This window comes from Homalodisca vitripennis, chromosome 2 (assembly GCF_021130785.1).
Source record: "Homalodisca vitripennis isolate AUS2020 chromosome 2, UT_GWSS_2.1, whole genome shotgun sequence".
NCBI lineage: Eukaryota > Metazoa > Arthropoda > Insecta > Hemiptera > Cicadellidae > Homalodisca > Homalodisca vitripennis.
Genome location: NC_060208.1, coordinates 95,954,679 through 95,971,302, shown reverse-complemented (window position 1 = coordinate 95,971,302; position 16,624 = coordinate 95,954,679).

Below are 16,624 nucleotides of genomic sequence, written 5' to 3'. Positions count from 1 at the left end.
ACTCGTTTTATTTACTTTTTTTACATGATAATTCATTTCAACATAGTCATATTGCCAAGTTTACTTATAAAATATAGTTGTGTTTTATTACTTATACTAAAACGTAACAAATTTTGAGGTTAGCTCATTATAAAACATAATAGAAACTTTTTTTATATCTCTGCAATAAGGCAACAAAACATTTACATTATGGATCAACTTAAGTATACAAAGTATCGTGTCGTAAAAATGTAATTCATAACAATATTTTACATATTGAAAAAATCGATATACTCAGGATAATATACTTTGGGTCAACTAGGACTTTATATTACTTTATAGTCAACAAAAATAATAATTTTTCATGATTTAAAACTATAAACAGGAAATATTTAATTTCCAGCAGTGCGGGCTTATTCAAACTATAATACCTTATGATTAGATTAGACAAGTCCTTCAGAAATGTCTAGATGTTTAATAGTCCCACTATAGCATTGATTAATATCTGCGATATAAAACAATCCATAAAACACTCAAAAAGCTATACACTCCAAGCGGAACTCTTTCTTGTGCATTACTTTGTCTTGATGTGACTTTTATTCTGACGGGGGTTTTGTTGAGCACCAAAGTAACTTTTGTATATTACTTTAGTAAAGTTCTCTTATTGTGCCGGGCCTATCTGCCTCTCTTGACAAACTATCACAGTCCGAGCTCTTATTTCAAGCGTCTACTTAACAGAACGAGATGAACGAACTTATGGCTGTATTATCAGGCTCCAATTTGTGCATGCAGGAACCTCGAAAAAGGCTCATTTATCAATTTGAACGAATTTTGAAGTTCATCTTAATCATCATAAAGATGACCCGATACAGAATTATTTTTTTCATAAACGCATCTGTTTAATAGTTTTCTCCTCCAAGGTCCCCCTGATATTTCCCCATCTTCCCAGAAACTGTTCATGACAAACCTTATTCTCTTATCTTATCCTCGACCACTTTGATTCTTTCACTGGTTCTCTGAAAACTAATGGGGAATCCTGGCAGTGATGATTATATCCAAAACGTCAAAATTCTTGTAAGAGAGTTCTGATCTAACAAGTGCTGTAAAGTGCAAGAATCCCCTTTTTGCTGAACGGACGATAAGTACTGTCTGTATTCTCTCACAGTACACATTGTTAACACCATTAAATTAATGTCGTCCATACACATAGATAATCTATTTGATTATTGTTCTCAAATAAAAAGTCCTATGTCAAATTTTTATTCAGTAAAATCATTTACGTGCCGACTGTAATAATCACCTAAAACTTTAAGTAAGAAGATATGCTACATCGATTTCAAATTGAAGAAACTATTAGCAGCTTGTAAATTACAAACTTGATGACATCTGAGTTACTACAATGTTTCTTTATTCAAGACAATAATTGTATAAAAAAATATCATGAGTAAATTAGTTATAGAGTTTGAAATTAATAGCGTATAATTGGTAAGTATTTTATTATTAAATTAATTCGGTAAGCACTAGCGAACTTTATTACTCAAGAGGCTAGAAACAATAATTTGTGTATATCAGAAAACGTAAAGACCTACACACTTCAAATTTTGCAAGAAAATTTAAATATCTTTTAATTTAACATTGAGTTTGATGATTATGCGTATCACTCCGTGGGATTTACCTGTTTATTGGCGATTTTTTACGATTTTGTCGTATGAGTAACCATGATGGCAACGCAAAAATATAAAACATATTTGTAAACAAACTTAGTACAATAATACGAAATAATAAAATATGGTATTAATAATTTAACACGTTCATGTACACTGTTAGTCCAGGAATAAAAAAGTTATAAATTGGAAATGTTGTGTTATAGTAAGCGATAAGAAAGGATTTCAGCACACACTTGCTATTTACTACCCTTAAGTTTACCGGAGGTTTTGTTATCTAAATGTAATATAACCTTAATTAATCAATAAAAATTGAGTTTAATATGTGGCAAGGTAAACATATAAAGTTTCTATCCTGTAACTTGAAATTTTACATGTAATTTCATTTCCAGAAAGACAAGAAAGAGATATAACTCTTTGGATGGTGTATTTCCAACAATGAAAAGTTCGCTGAGCGTGATTGTAGTCTATCACTCGGTAGACAGGCACAATTTCACTTTTCTGTTTCAAATAGCTATGAAAATCTCTTTTCTGTTTGTATATATGTTTATAGAACATCACGAGTGTAAAATTGCCTAAAGACTTGATATTTGCATACAATCTTAGATAAACCTGTTATGTGACACATTGTGTGTTATACTCCTACCTTGTCATAATACTAACCTAAGAAAGACATTAAATTAAATTTCATTGGTTAATATAAATATATTTTTTAATCAGTTTTATTATTGAGGTCTCAGAAGAAAGTGGAATCTTCTTCGGAACAGGGTTGCCTAGATGACAGAGGTTCGTAGAGAAAATGGTATTCTAATGGCCGGAGAGGAAGGGGTTAAATTATTGAATAGTTTTCATAAAGTGACTACAGAGGCTGGCAGCTTCCATAAACCATGCTAGTACTGATGACACAAACTCCTACAACTCAGAGTTCCCAAAAAATAGAAGGTACCATATTTAATATCCCTTTCTAATCCACATAGAAGAGAATCTCCCAGAACTTGCATGAAAGACGATAAGAAATCGGTTTTCAAAGGCTTAGGAGGTAAAAAAGATTTATATGTCCTGTGCTGTAACCTTCCGTTAACAGCAAGCACGCACAGGATATAATCCTCTTTATTCTATTTGCGATTTAACAGATTCAGAGATTCCAAAACCAACAAGCTGAGACCCCCTTAATGCTATCTATCATCTTTTACATCGTAAGTATGGAGATGCTAGTCGATCATTTTTATATAATAAAACCAGAAAAGCACATATCAGTAACATTTAAGCTTTTACGGGAATTACACGTAAAATGCTTTGATATATAAAAACCCTGGTCTGTTATAATGTACTAATAAGTTTACCTCAAGAGCTGGCTGTATAGTCGATTATTTCCCCAAAAGAACAATTTAGAATTTTAAATACTTTTTATCACTTATTTTAGTCGTGTTATTGTGGAGGAAGTCTTGTTTTAAATACATAATTATTATGCATCCAAGCCACTTTTATTTTTTACCATCAACTTACTTGATCTAAAAATATTTTCTTTGAGTATTTAAACAGCATACATATAACCTTTCTAGCGGGAAAGGCTCGGTAACCCAACCGGGATCAATCAGGTGATCCGATAGAACGAATGCCGAGCGGTGGTGGGGATACTAGGAGAGGGCGACATCACAGCGTCGGAGGGGTATTTACTCAAATCAAATCGGAGGGGTCAAAAGGGTGAACTCAAATCACCCAGGATCTTTTTGTAAACGGTCTACCTATAAGTGATGGCGAAGGTCAAGTAATCATGCGTAAACCCTTAAGTACCATATCATCGAGTTCAATGAAGGCAATCCTGAAACGTGAGTTTGCAGTGGCAATGAAAATATTTTTTAAAAATTATATCCTATTAACAAAAGGAATTGGTAATAACACGCGACGGAGGCAATAACTGTTAGCATCTTTAACCTTCTTGAATTCTTGATTGACGCAAAATTGTCCTTAACAGAGGATTGTTGGTTCCTATGTGTCAGTGAATTCAAGTCAACTATATATTATTCCATACCATTTTCACTAAACTATTACGGTGTTGTAAACACTATTTAATTTACAAAAAATGAAGCAAAAACCTTAAATGCATTTTGAAACCTTTTTCAAGGAAGAGTTATTTTTTTTAATTTAAATTAATATTGTAGATGTTACCAAATTATTATTTATAAGTAAAATTTATTATATCTTGACACAATTTTGATATGCCTACAATGAATTATATAATCGTTCAGAGTATTAAATAATCAAACGATTCTTACAGAAACAAAATGCATGCACTACAAAAACTTTAGAATTGGGAGGTATGGGAAAGGAATTATATTTTTTCAAAAAAATCCGGCTACACACTTCCGGATAATATGTATAGCCGAATAGTAAATATTTCTACAGTCGTAACAAATATTACTTTTGGAGAATAAAGATGTAAATATCGATATGTTTTCTGATACTGGATTCTCACCTTCCGACTGACTAATAGACATGAATCCTGTGCAAGGTCAGACACTTCTAACATTTGGAGAGGAATAATTTATAATTAGTACTTTATAATATTACTGCAGTTAATTTTTGTTTTTTATTTAGGTCCTATTTACAGATTATATTCAGTAAATTCGGGTTTTTGTATGAATAAAATATAAACGAGTTGATTTTGTCATTTAACTGTGAGACTTGAAGAGTACTCTCCTGTTGGTGGATTTGAATTTACTCCAAAACCTATTTCTCCAACTCTCAAGAGTCTCACGTTAAGGCTCTTGTATGCTTTACTTCTTACAGATATGTCTTTAGCTCGGATTCAAGTGTAAATTTTTATCTCCAGATATCAAGATTTATAAGGTAAAATATTGATAGCTATCTCGTTACCTATATATAAAATGTAATTCGTTAAAAAAAATTTATTTTCGTATGTGACTTTAAGCCAGGTGCCGTTTGTTTCACTTTTAAATATAACCTTTAAAAAATTTAATTTTATTTTTCGTATATTAACTTTTAATATAAATAAAATATTCTGCCACATATGTCTCATATCAGAAGATTTCAACAACAAACTGATCTATACACTTAAGAGTTTTCATGAAACTTCACTCCTATATAGTCAACAGGTAATTCTATTATGGTGCATGACATTTAATGTAATTTTGCTGAGCGTTAGAGAACATTTTCACATACTGTACGTCTTTCAGTGAGAACAATGTCAGAGAGAAAATCTCAGAATAAGTAAATATGTAAACAATGTGTCATCGTAAGAGAGTTTAAAATGTGATATAGTAACACATGTATGCTAATGGAATTAGCAATTGATTTAAAATGTTGCATGCAAACTCAGATGCTTGGCGTAACCTGTTATGTATAAACAATTTTTAGGTTCATTGTCAACATGAATAACAATTTACACAATTCATTGCAAATATACTGGTTTGAAACTATTAATAAATAGATTGTAAAACAAACTTAGTACTATCATATAACGTTTTGAAATGTGACAGGTAAAGAAAAAGGAATCTGAAGACTTAATTTAAAATGAAGATCCATCTTGATTTGTATGTATTCTAGTGTTAATACCAATTGCTTATATTAGAAGTTACTATTATATATAAATAACTTTCCTTTTGCATTTCCACCTACAAGAAAACAATAATTTTTATATACAAATCTCTGGCTTATTGAAAATAGTATAAATTTGTAATAAATAACAGAACAGATGTATTTGAACCATGAACTGTGTGGTATTACGCAAATTAACAATATGTGATATTTGCAAGCCATTAACTAGAATTGGTAATTAAATCCTGGAAATATAGCTAGACGGACAAGATAATTTAGGCAGTTTAAATGGATCAGTGGTCAAAGGCTATTTATAACTCTGACCACAGCAGAGAGAGTTTATATCAACAGTCAGTATGTTAATGTTGGCTATCGGAAACCTTGACAGCTTAAATTAGGGATTTCCGATTTCACATACATCGGTCCAACACGAACAATTACTCAAACTGCTTTAGCCATAATATTTACCAAATTCAACAAAAGATTTTTTCTAGCTTATTTCCATAATAAACTTGTAAGTAAACTAAATGGGCATAGAACTTAGATGTATTTTCTAATTTGGCATGAATATATTTTAGAACAAATATTTATCGATTTTAAATATCAAGTACCTTTTACGTACATTTTTGTTAATGCAATGCAGATTTTCTCACAATATCACCATACAATGTAAAATTAACATTCATAGACTTAAAACAAAATTTGGTTTGAAAAACTGAACGTATTGGGGTCCCAGGGAACGTTATATTTATTTTCCGTTTTGTTCTTTAATATACCGGGTAGATTAGAGAAGGACTGCTTTAAAATGACATTGGTAGGAGAATTTATCAAATGTCTATGAAAAGTGAACGCGTGAATACCATAATGGATAATTTACCATAATAATATGATGGTGTAATTTTTTAAATTATTTGTACAGCTATTATAAATGTGTACCAGATTGATATACCAAATAAGCTCTTTTAAGAAAGACAAAGGTCTGGTTGAATGGACACATTTCAAAAATAGAAATTATTATTCCATTGAAGACTTTGCGTGCTTAGTATAATTATAGCATGGATTGTTAGAATAAAGCCCAGCATACCTAATGTAAAAGTGTTGAGATATTTATAATTTTAAGGTAAGAATTTATTGGTGTCATCATACAACAGACACTACTAAAATGAGAAGTGAAATAAAAAGTACGTACTGCATGTAATTCACACGCAGCCCCTAAAAGACCTGTTTAGAATCTGAAAGGGAATTTTAAAGGATTATCATTTAATGTATTGTCTTAATAAAGCGGCTAATAATTTTAATTCTTTGACCATTATTATTATTATCAAAACCTTAAATGATCTATTGTGGTTGAAAAATTGATTAAATATGTTTGTATATTACTATACTAAGTTTATAATATTTATTTAAAACTTACTTTACTTCCAGTGAAGTTGCATGTATAAAAGTTATAAAACACTAGCATTGTTGGTAGTCACCTACACTGGTCTGTTGTATCTATTATTTAAGAGATAGCCACATATTTTCTTACTCAAACCTAACCTATTATAAAATGTACCGACATAAAAAAAAATAATCATTATAAAATTATATTACAAAAACACATAATACACTGAAAAGTTTTTGTATAATCTCGACATAGGTTACACCATGAATTTCGTAACTAAGGTTAAATATTCAATATTATTATAAAACATTAATGTGGAAAGATCCCGTTTGTATGAAGTTACTCGAAGAAAGTTTCATATAAACAAAGGAATGTAGAATAAATGTGAGCGACAGCCACAAGAGACACACAAGATTAAGTTAAAGACAAACAAAAGCAGAGAGGGACTAGTAATTTCTCCACGTTTTGACTGTCGTCTAACTATTACTTCTAAGTAACGAAAGTTTGTTATTTAGTAGTTTTCTTATGTTTCTGGTAATAAATAGGGATTCAAAAAATGCATAATCAGGAGAAACTAAAAGAATTTGTTTGAAGGCCCAATGAATTTCTAAGGTATTCATATTTTGTAACAATTTAAATATGATATCGATTCAAAGAAATGCCATATTGACATCATATCAACATTATTAATATGTCTTTTTTTATAGAAAAGTAACGTTAAAAAAGTTTCTTCCAATATCCTCCCTAATCTGGACAATTTAATTTAAAAGAGGTTATATGTAACAGGATAGGGCTTAGTTATTGCATTATAAAAAATATGTATTAAACCGGAAAGTAAGTTTTTCGAAGTACAGTAGTTAGATCTCTAGGTGTCTATATAAAAAGGATTGAATATGTGAGAGTGTTAAAATTATATGAGTACTTTACTGTGTGACTCGGATTTTAGGAACACTGACGATATCTTTGTGTTTAAAAAGTTCAAAATATTGCATCTTAATAACAACAATTAGTAAAGTTAGTTATAGAAATATAAAGTAATAAAAAGGTTTAAAAAGTATAGTATTTTAATATGCATGGAGCGTATATACCTAGATATCCCAATACCGAGGAGAGAATAAGCACTAACAAAGTCCTGCTGTTCAACTTATACTGTAGACAACCACAACAGATAAGTGGAAAACTAATCCCAAAACGAATTTTAGAGTTTGATCTGAACAAGAACAAATACATATATTTTTTCATTGTAAGAACATAAAAGTTTATGAAATTTCTTCGCTTGTTTATTCTTTCCTATTATCCATAACAATATATTAAATTTAGGACTAAATAAGGGCAGTGTTCTTATAATAATTGCTTTGTATGTTGATGAAGAACAACTTATAATGTAAGTCGAAAAGTATCAAAACTGTTTTTACCACAACAACGATAACGTACACAGGTATGTTGTATTCTCTGAGAAGAATTATTTTTATTAATTAGAATTGAAGTAAGCTATTAAATAAGTTTATTTATACCTAAAAGTATACTTTTTATCTTTGTACTGTAACACTGTAAAATCGATACCTACTTTTTAACCTTTTACATACAAAAAAGAAATGGTAACAAACTGCAGTATTACAGATCAGTTCTGAGTGTAATGCTGCCTCGCTAAACTAGGCCTCGTAACAGAAGGTCAAAAGTACAATTAAGACTGTGTTAGCATGAAAACATTATGTAAGTAACTCAACCAAGGGAACAAAAAGGAACATGTGATGTTAAAGGTGTTAAAGTAAATAAGGGTGTACACTCATAAATTAGGTATGGTCTTCAGAGCTGATAATTATTCATTTTAAGACTCCGGTTTTATGAAAAGACACTTTGCCCGGTGCAAACACTTCTGACTGAGCTGTTTACTTGACACAGAGAAAATTACGAAATTACCTTGACTACGAAGAGAGACGACCACGAAACATTTTTCAGACGAAAAATCTAACTTTATTAGTAGATCTTTGATGACTCGTTATAAAATCTCTGTCCCGTTGTAAAATGTTTTAAAATCGAACTTATCATAAAAATAGAATAAATATAATTAAAAATTACACAAATACATAAACATACAAACATAAACGAAAAAACGGAAAAAAGGAAATTTAAGTATAATTTAATTTATATCCATGGCAGGCAGACATGAAGTAACTGAAGTATAAGATTGTCCGCGGCACACATATCCCACTTCAGACCATTGCACTAACGAATTCCTGTTTGGTAACGCTGACGTTGATGATATGTAACAATACAAATTTAATGCACTCTGTTAATGTCTATTTGGCCTGTCTCAGCCAAGTAGATAATGTCCAAGAGTATGGCCGTAAATATGCCCAGTGATCCTAAAGAAGGAATGGCTTTATTGAATACAATTGTTTTTATTTTGAGAACTGCGTAACAATTTATATATATATATATATATATATATATATATATATATAGAGAGAGAGAGAGAGAGAGAGAGAGAGAGAGAGACAGAGAGAGAGAGAGTGTGTGTGTTCATGTTTAAAAATAGTAGCCTACTAGACGTAGTACTGTGTTTGTAAAATTAAATGATTACGTTTAATCAAATCAGAAGGCAGGAAGCTACTTGTTACATGCAAAGTGCCAGCTTTATAATCAGTGTAGTGTAATACGTTAGTAATTAGTAATTAGAAGTCCTGTGAACTTCAGGTTTTCATTATTACTGTACGATTCTTGTATTTTGATACCCACATATTTATATTTCCTGTTACAGGCAATACTATTTATAAATGTAAATGAGAAGTCATATACATATATGAGTTCACCAATTCCATATCCCTTTTCTAAATTTATTACAATAAAAATGTTAGTTTAAAATTTTTTCAAATATTGACTGATTTTTAAAATATGTATTCTATATATTACGTTATGGATTTTATGATACTTTTAATTTACACCAATGATTTATATTTAATATTGAAATTCGTTAGTAAAACAGCTGCAGTTGACCAGTAAACAGCAGACGATATTCATTTTACTAGAAGAAACAGACTACTTGGAACGTAATAGATTGTTATGTGGCTATTGAGATCAAGTAGAGCGAGTTAGAGCAAGTGCTTATAGCATTCAAGCACATTTTATAGAGTGAATAAACATTATTGACTTCGCTAGAAAGACTTTGCTAGAATTTATGCACTTATTGTTTGTGGTTGATCTTCGAATAGAAGTTATTCATAGGAAACATGTGGTTGTATTTATAAAAATAATAAACATATTTGTACTTTCATAAAATTGTTTATTATTTAAAGAAAAATGAAATCAAGTTTCAAACAGGTTCAAACAAAAATTCCTAACTCACCAATTTTTATATAATACATAAAATAAACGTTACAGTGTAATGTTAATTTGAAAATAATAGCTGTTTTATTCATTTTCACATTCAGTCACTGCTAAGACGGTTAGGGCCGGCAGGTTTGACCTTACCTTAAAAATATCATAAAAAATGTTTAAAATTATTTTCCATTCTTATTTTAATAAATAGTTCTACATTCTTTATTTTGAAAGCACGGGAAAGGGAAATATATTTACGACTGAATATTCGTTAGAGTTCAAATATCTTAAGAATGTAACAATTAATAAAGTAAAAACTTTTTAATGTAACGCTTAGCTTCAAGAGGGCTTTATTGCAGAATAAATCTGATGGAGATAATTCTAGTTTTCATTTTCTAAGATAAACATAATATTTAAGCAACATATAAATAATTAAAAATATAGAATGTATTTCACAATGATAATTTATTTGGATATTGTGGGAATAACATAACTATATATAACTAGTTAAACAGGTAAGTTATTAAAAAATATGTGTTGTTATATTTTCCCACGGAGTACCTTTTTTAAGAAATATATTCTATTTTAACATTTACATTGATTCGACATAGAGAAGAATATATAATATAGCTCTGTAGAGTTTTAACAAATGTACACAGATACAATATTATAACCTTTTGCCTTTAATAATATGGACAATGATGCTCATTAATATATTATCACCATCAAGATTTTCTCTTAAATCACAAGCTTACTTTAACTTCAACAAAATGAAGTAAAGCTTGAATTAATATTAACACCGCTATGTAGTCCATTTTTACGTGGGGTTGAGGGCCACGTAATGAAAGGTTTGATAATTTGAGGATAATAGTAAAAGAGTAGTGTTAGGAATCATATTAAACAGATATGATTAATATGAGGCCCTAAAGTCAGCAGCTTCAAGATATTCATCATTTTTATAATCTAAATTGTTCAGCGAACGTAATTGCATCGTCGAGGACAGCTATCGTCAACATAATCATAAACATGTCAAACACTTCAGTCCGTGTGTTCAACCTAACCATCACTGATCACTTTGCGAAGGTGGTTGTTAAGGGATGTACACAGGAACCGGTACCATTTTCCTTTAAATTGGGAATGGCTTTTTAGACTCATCACTCGTCAGGATAAGGCCTGATGTTGTCCATGGTGCGGACTCCTGATAGCGGAGGTGGCTCCTGTTTTGCAAGTACTGAATAGGAAAAACTCTTGTATGTTCCCGTGGTTGCTTAAACTTTATTTCAAGCATATTTAACACCACTGACAAAATTAATTAAATATTCTATGCAAAAATGAATTTTCCCATCAGTTTTTAAGTCTGCTAAAGTCATTCCAATCATTAAAAAGGGCAATCCGCTGCAGCTAAGCAATTATCACTCAGTTTAAATACTTCCACTTCTTGACCAACACTTACCAATAAGTTTTTTTATTATTATTATACAAGTTATTATAACATAATACTGTACATTATGTTGTAACATTATGTTTTTTATTATTATTATACAAGTTATTATAACATAATACTGTACATTATGTTATAATAACATAATGGGATAGTTAGATAGTTGGGATAGTTAGACTACATATGTTAATGTGTTATATGTTTGAATATTTTATGAGTGTTGTGCCGGTTCAAAGTCTTGAGCCCAGTTACTTCCTATAATTATTCACCACGCTCTGCACGTCCTTTTCAGAGTGGCAAGGAACTTCTGAAATTCTTGTATGTTAGACAGGAAGAACTTGAAGTGAAATTTTTCATTTTCAATTTATTTTTTTGTTAATTCTGTTTAATTTTCCCACTAATATGCTGTAAGATCTAAATTTCTCACTGACGAGTAAGTTTTTCTGTCACTACTAATTTTAGTGTTTCTTTAGTGTTCTAAGTTTGTGAAGGTTGAGAGCCCATGCTAATCTTTGTTCTTTTGATATTTTGGAACACTTTGCTCTAAACTGGAATTAAAATTGCTTTTAAGTTTTTTTTGCTCTTTTTAAGTCTTTTTTTGTCAATAACTGAATTCCTTTTCTAGGCTATGTTTTAGTTTAACTTCCTTCTGCAGCCAATAATTTATGTTTATAAATGTGTATATGCTTATGGTTTATTTTTAAACACACCCAGAGTGACTGCTGAAGGTTTATTTTGCTACATTTAGAGCCTTTTGAGGCATAAATGTTCATTTAGTATATTTAGGCCTTAAAATTTATTTTTGAAGTTCGCTAGTTTGTTAAGAGGTCAAATGCCACGTAATTTGTTATTTAGACTCCTGTTAATAGACTACTATTTTTGGCCACCAGATTTTTGTTATATTTTAATTTTAAAATTTTCATCAAGAGTATCTAGGCCTATGTTTTATTCTTTGGCAAAGGGAATTTTAAGTCCAACTTCCTTTGGGGTTGTTATTTTGGGGTGGGAATTATTAATTTAGTTTTAAGGTGCCTATCCCCTGCTTTTCAACAAATTTGAACCTTTTCTATCTGTAACTTATTCATTTATTAATGTTTAAAAAAAAATTTTCTGTATTTTAAGTTACAGTGTATACCTTATATACAAATAAAAATAACCAAAAGTGTTAGCCTTCTTAAGTTTAATATTTAGTTTATTTATGTTGTTTAATGTCACCAGCTTCTTTTAGCTTCGTTTATCTCATTTTCAGTCAGTATTGGAATCTCTGCGATATTTTGAACTTTGAAATTTTGAATATTGATTTTCTTAGTAAACGGTTTGAAATGTCCTATTATATATTTTTAGTTAATTTCAAAGGATTTATAACTATTTATTACAATGTTTTAACTTTAAATGAAATTTTTATTTCTCCTCTATACATATATAAAAAATTTATAATTTGTTTTAGCTGGTAATTTCGATTTTAACTTACCTGGCAACAAGTTATTTAAATATTATTTATTAGTTTTTTCAGCATATAAAAGGGTACTAGGCTGAAACATGGCTTCAGGGTCCAGGAGAGGAACTCTTGCCTCCTGCTGCCTTTCTATCATGGGTGGCCGCAGACACGTTCGATTCCAGGGTTTTCCTGCTCTGTCAGAAAACCGGCCTCCATGACGAGATGAATAAAATAGCACTAGTCTTACAACTGTGATACCCTGCTATTTGTTTAATGTATTTATTTTGTTATTGTTTTTTTATAGGTTATGTTTTGTTATTTAGTTGTTAAGTTTAGTTTAAATGTTATTTAGTTTTATTTCTTGGTTTTCATTAGGATCCCGCCCTTAGCCGAAGGATATAGGGTGGAATTGGCAGTTCCTGTTTTAAATTATAGCAGTTCCTATTTTTTCATTTATCCAGGTGCACCTGAGACACATGACAGAGATTTTGAGTTCTGTAGTCACGAGTTTTTTTTTAATTCGTCAAGTCAATAGTTGTTAAATCGACAGTAAGGTTCTTAGCATGGTTGAAGATGTCTTTGATGTTTTTCAACTCTGTGTTTTTGTGGTGACTTTCAAATTAGTGGATGAATCTGAGCACGCTATCCACGGCGTTATTTTTCCCCTTCTACGTTTAGTTCTGATCCGCCATCCCGTTCGCCACCATGGGTGCTCGCTTCCTAATTGTCTACTTTGGGTGTGTTAACGGGGGGGGGGGGGTGTGAGGTTTCAGTGTTTACTTCGTTTACAAATTTATTTATTACTCTACTTTGTTGTTGCCATAACGGTTTCCAATAAATAAGATAAATAATACTCGCTAACGCTGAATCAAACCTTATGGAGTGACATGTACCATCATCGAACTTAGTGATTCCCATATAAATGAAGATTCATACAAAAATGTCAAGTCCATAGGTCAGTTCACTTTCGATTCATATTCCGGACAAAATGGCATATCCCAGCCTTACAAGTGATAGTTTTCGCTAAAACTGTGACTATTACATTTCATTCCAATTTGAATATTATAAAACCAAGTAGAAATCGTAGTTTCTGTCAGGTTTATGGGAAAGCAAGTGTGCACAACCTAATAATCAGTGTTTTCATGCTAAGAACGATGGGTTTATGAAATGATTTAAACCTCAATACTGTAACAAAGAGGTATTTTTGTAATAGAAAAGAAAATGTAGTTAAAATAATAAAACCTTTTCTATACCATTTAATTTACCAGGAATTAATTCAAGATGTGATAGTCTCCTGAGATGACGAATCTGTGGAGGATTTCCAAATGCAATAAATCTTAGGACACCTGCAACAAACTTTCTGAAACCAATTAATAATTCATTCATTGGCTATAAAGTTGAGGGCAGGTATTATTACACCACCGTCAACCCCGTTCAACTGTGAAAATATGCTGATCTTTTAACCGCCCTTGCATTAACTTTTAATACGGATAGCTATTGCTGCATAGTTTCCTAGTCTTCACTAGTTCTACACATTGAACTATTCTTGACTGAGCGTTAGCGAATCCTATACTTGTAGGGATGAAAAAAAACCTTTGTTTCAGTATTTCTGTCTGTTCTCACCATATCTGGAAAACGAACTGAACTATAAATTTGAAATTTTTACTGAAGCTTTATTTTTATAAAGGCAACACTGAGTTTGATAATCGTGCATGTCCCTCCATGTGATTTGTTTAATTGATATTATGGGTAATCATCACCTTGTTTGTATGAAAATTTAATTTATAACTTATATTTACCTTTTGTTGTAATCATAATATATTAGGAGAACCAGCGTATATGTCTAACAAAGTAGGTAATAAAGTAAGCCAGTTGTCTATCTACAATATGTTCTCCAAATGAATAGAAACTAATCAATCAATAGATATATTACTTTTATTTAATGTCACGTTCTGATCTGGTGGACTACATTGTTGGAAGTAAAAATTAAAAATGTTAAATGGACCAATTTACTTGACTATTATAAGAATTTGCAACTTCCAATGTATTTCACTACATGTAAATTGTTTTGGAAATGTTTCCATGCTATTTAATAACTCACTACGCATCAATTGTGTACGCATATATTAATTTTTCATTTAATAAGCGAAATGAGTGGTATTAATTTAAGTTCAGAGCATTTTCCTAGTGCCTTATTGTTGCTTTAATTATGGTACCGGTAGTTTACTCTGGGTATGTTTCTGAAACTGTGCATGTTTCAGAAATATTAGTGTGTAATCATTGTGCACTGTTGTATTAAATAGTAAGTAATTGGTTAATGGTTTATATCTACATACACATACTTATGTTTTGGTTAAAAACGAGAATTGTGGAAAAAATACTTTTCCCATTCACAATATAAATAATTCTTTTATTGTTGTTATCCTACTGGAACCCAATAATTGCAAGTCTAAATAATAAATATATTGTTGATATGTATGTATGTTTTATGTCACTTTTAAGTCCATTTTATAAATATAATTCCTATAAAATGTTTCATTTATGTTAAATAATCAATATATTATTATTACAAATAAATTTAATTGTTCCTTACCAACATTTCACAATACCCACCAAACAACTAAAAGTACCACAAGTTTAGTCTTGTATTATATTCACTTTTTAAATTGATGACATTTTTACAACAAATTTATTTATTTATAGAGTTATTTTAGTATATAGCTCTTTATTGTACATTTTTATATATAATTGGCCAATTAAAAATGATGGATTCTATAAAAACTGTTATGTTAACCGTCATTGGTTTTAATGACGCCTATGAAAGTATTCTGTTTGCACAAAATTATTTGATGTCTAAACTCTCTAATGATTAAAGAATGACAACTTACATTTTGTCTTTTCTTTATTCTTTATGGTGGTAATTAAAGAAAACAATGTTAGCTGTTGTTATTACTCCTAACCATCACTGCAGCTCTATACTGAGTGACACCGACCACTCTCCCTACTATTTTTCGTCCCTACGGTTTTTGCCGCAGTATTGACGGTTATAGTTAACTCAGTATAACAGCATTATGTGGGACCCTGTCCTAGTTTGCATCCCGCTCATAACGAACTTTAAATAGTACAGACGAAGTCTCAGTAAGTATTCTCAACTCTATAGATAGTGAAGTATTAACATTTTTTATTCAGGAACTACGAGAACTCCAGTGACCAAGGCACGGCTGTTCAGTGTCTACCCTAGAACCTAGCAAGTCCTCAATTGTCTCCTGCAAGCAACCATACCTATCCATCATATCCTTTTTCATTCTTAGTTATGAACAATAAAAATAGCAGCCGAAATAAAATTTTGGATTCATAAGCTACTAAAAATAACTAAACCATCTCAAAATCAAAATGATATATTACATTTCATTAAAAACAAATTAATGTTATGTATTTTAGTAATATAATCATATTAACCTTTTCCGGCCAGGCGGCAATATATTGCCGCCATAGATCGCGTCTGAAAAGTGCCAGGCGGCAATATATACAAATACGACGTCAAATGATTAAAGTTTTATGTTTTTTTTATTCCCTGGTATATTGTTAGATAATTAATATGAATATTATTTTTATTTTGGAGGTCTATGCATTTTTATTTCGTAATTTTGTCATGTGACATTATCAGCTGACTTGATCTATTGTTGTTAATTCTTTATGCTTTAGTGTAATCGTACTATTGTATGCTGGATTCTCCTTTATTATTTTATTTTTGTGGTTGTAAATATTAGTAGTGATAGTAGTTACGTGCTTAGCTATTGTGTGTAGTAGTTACAATGACTGACTATTTGCGATCTCACGGG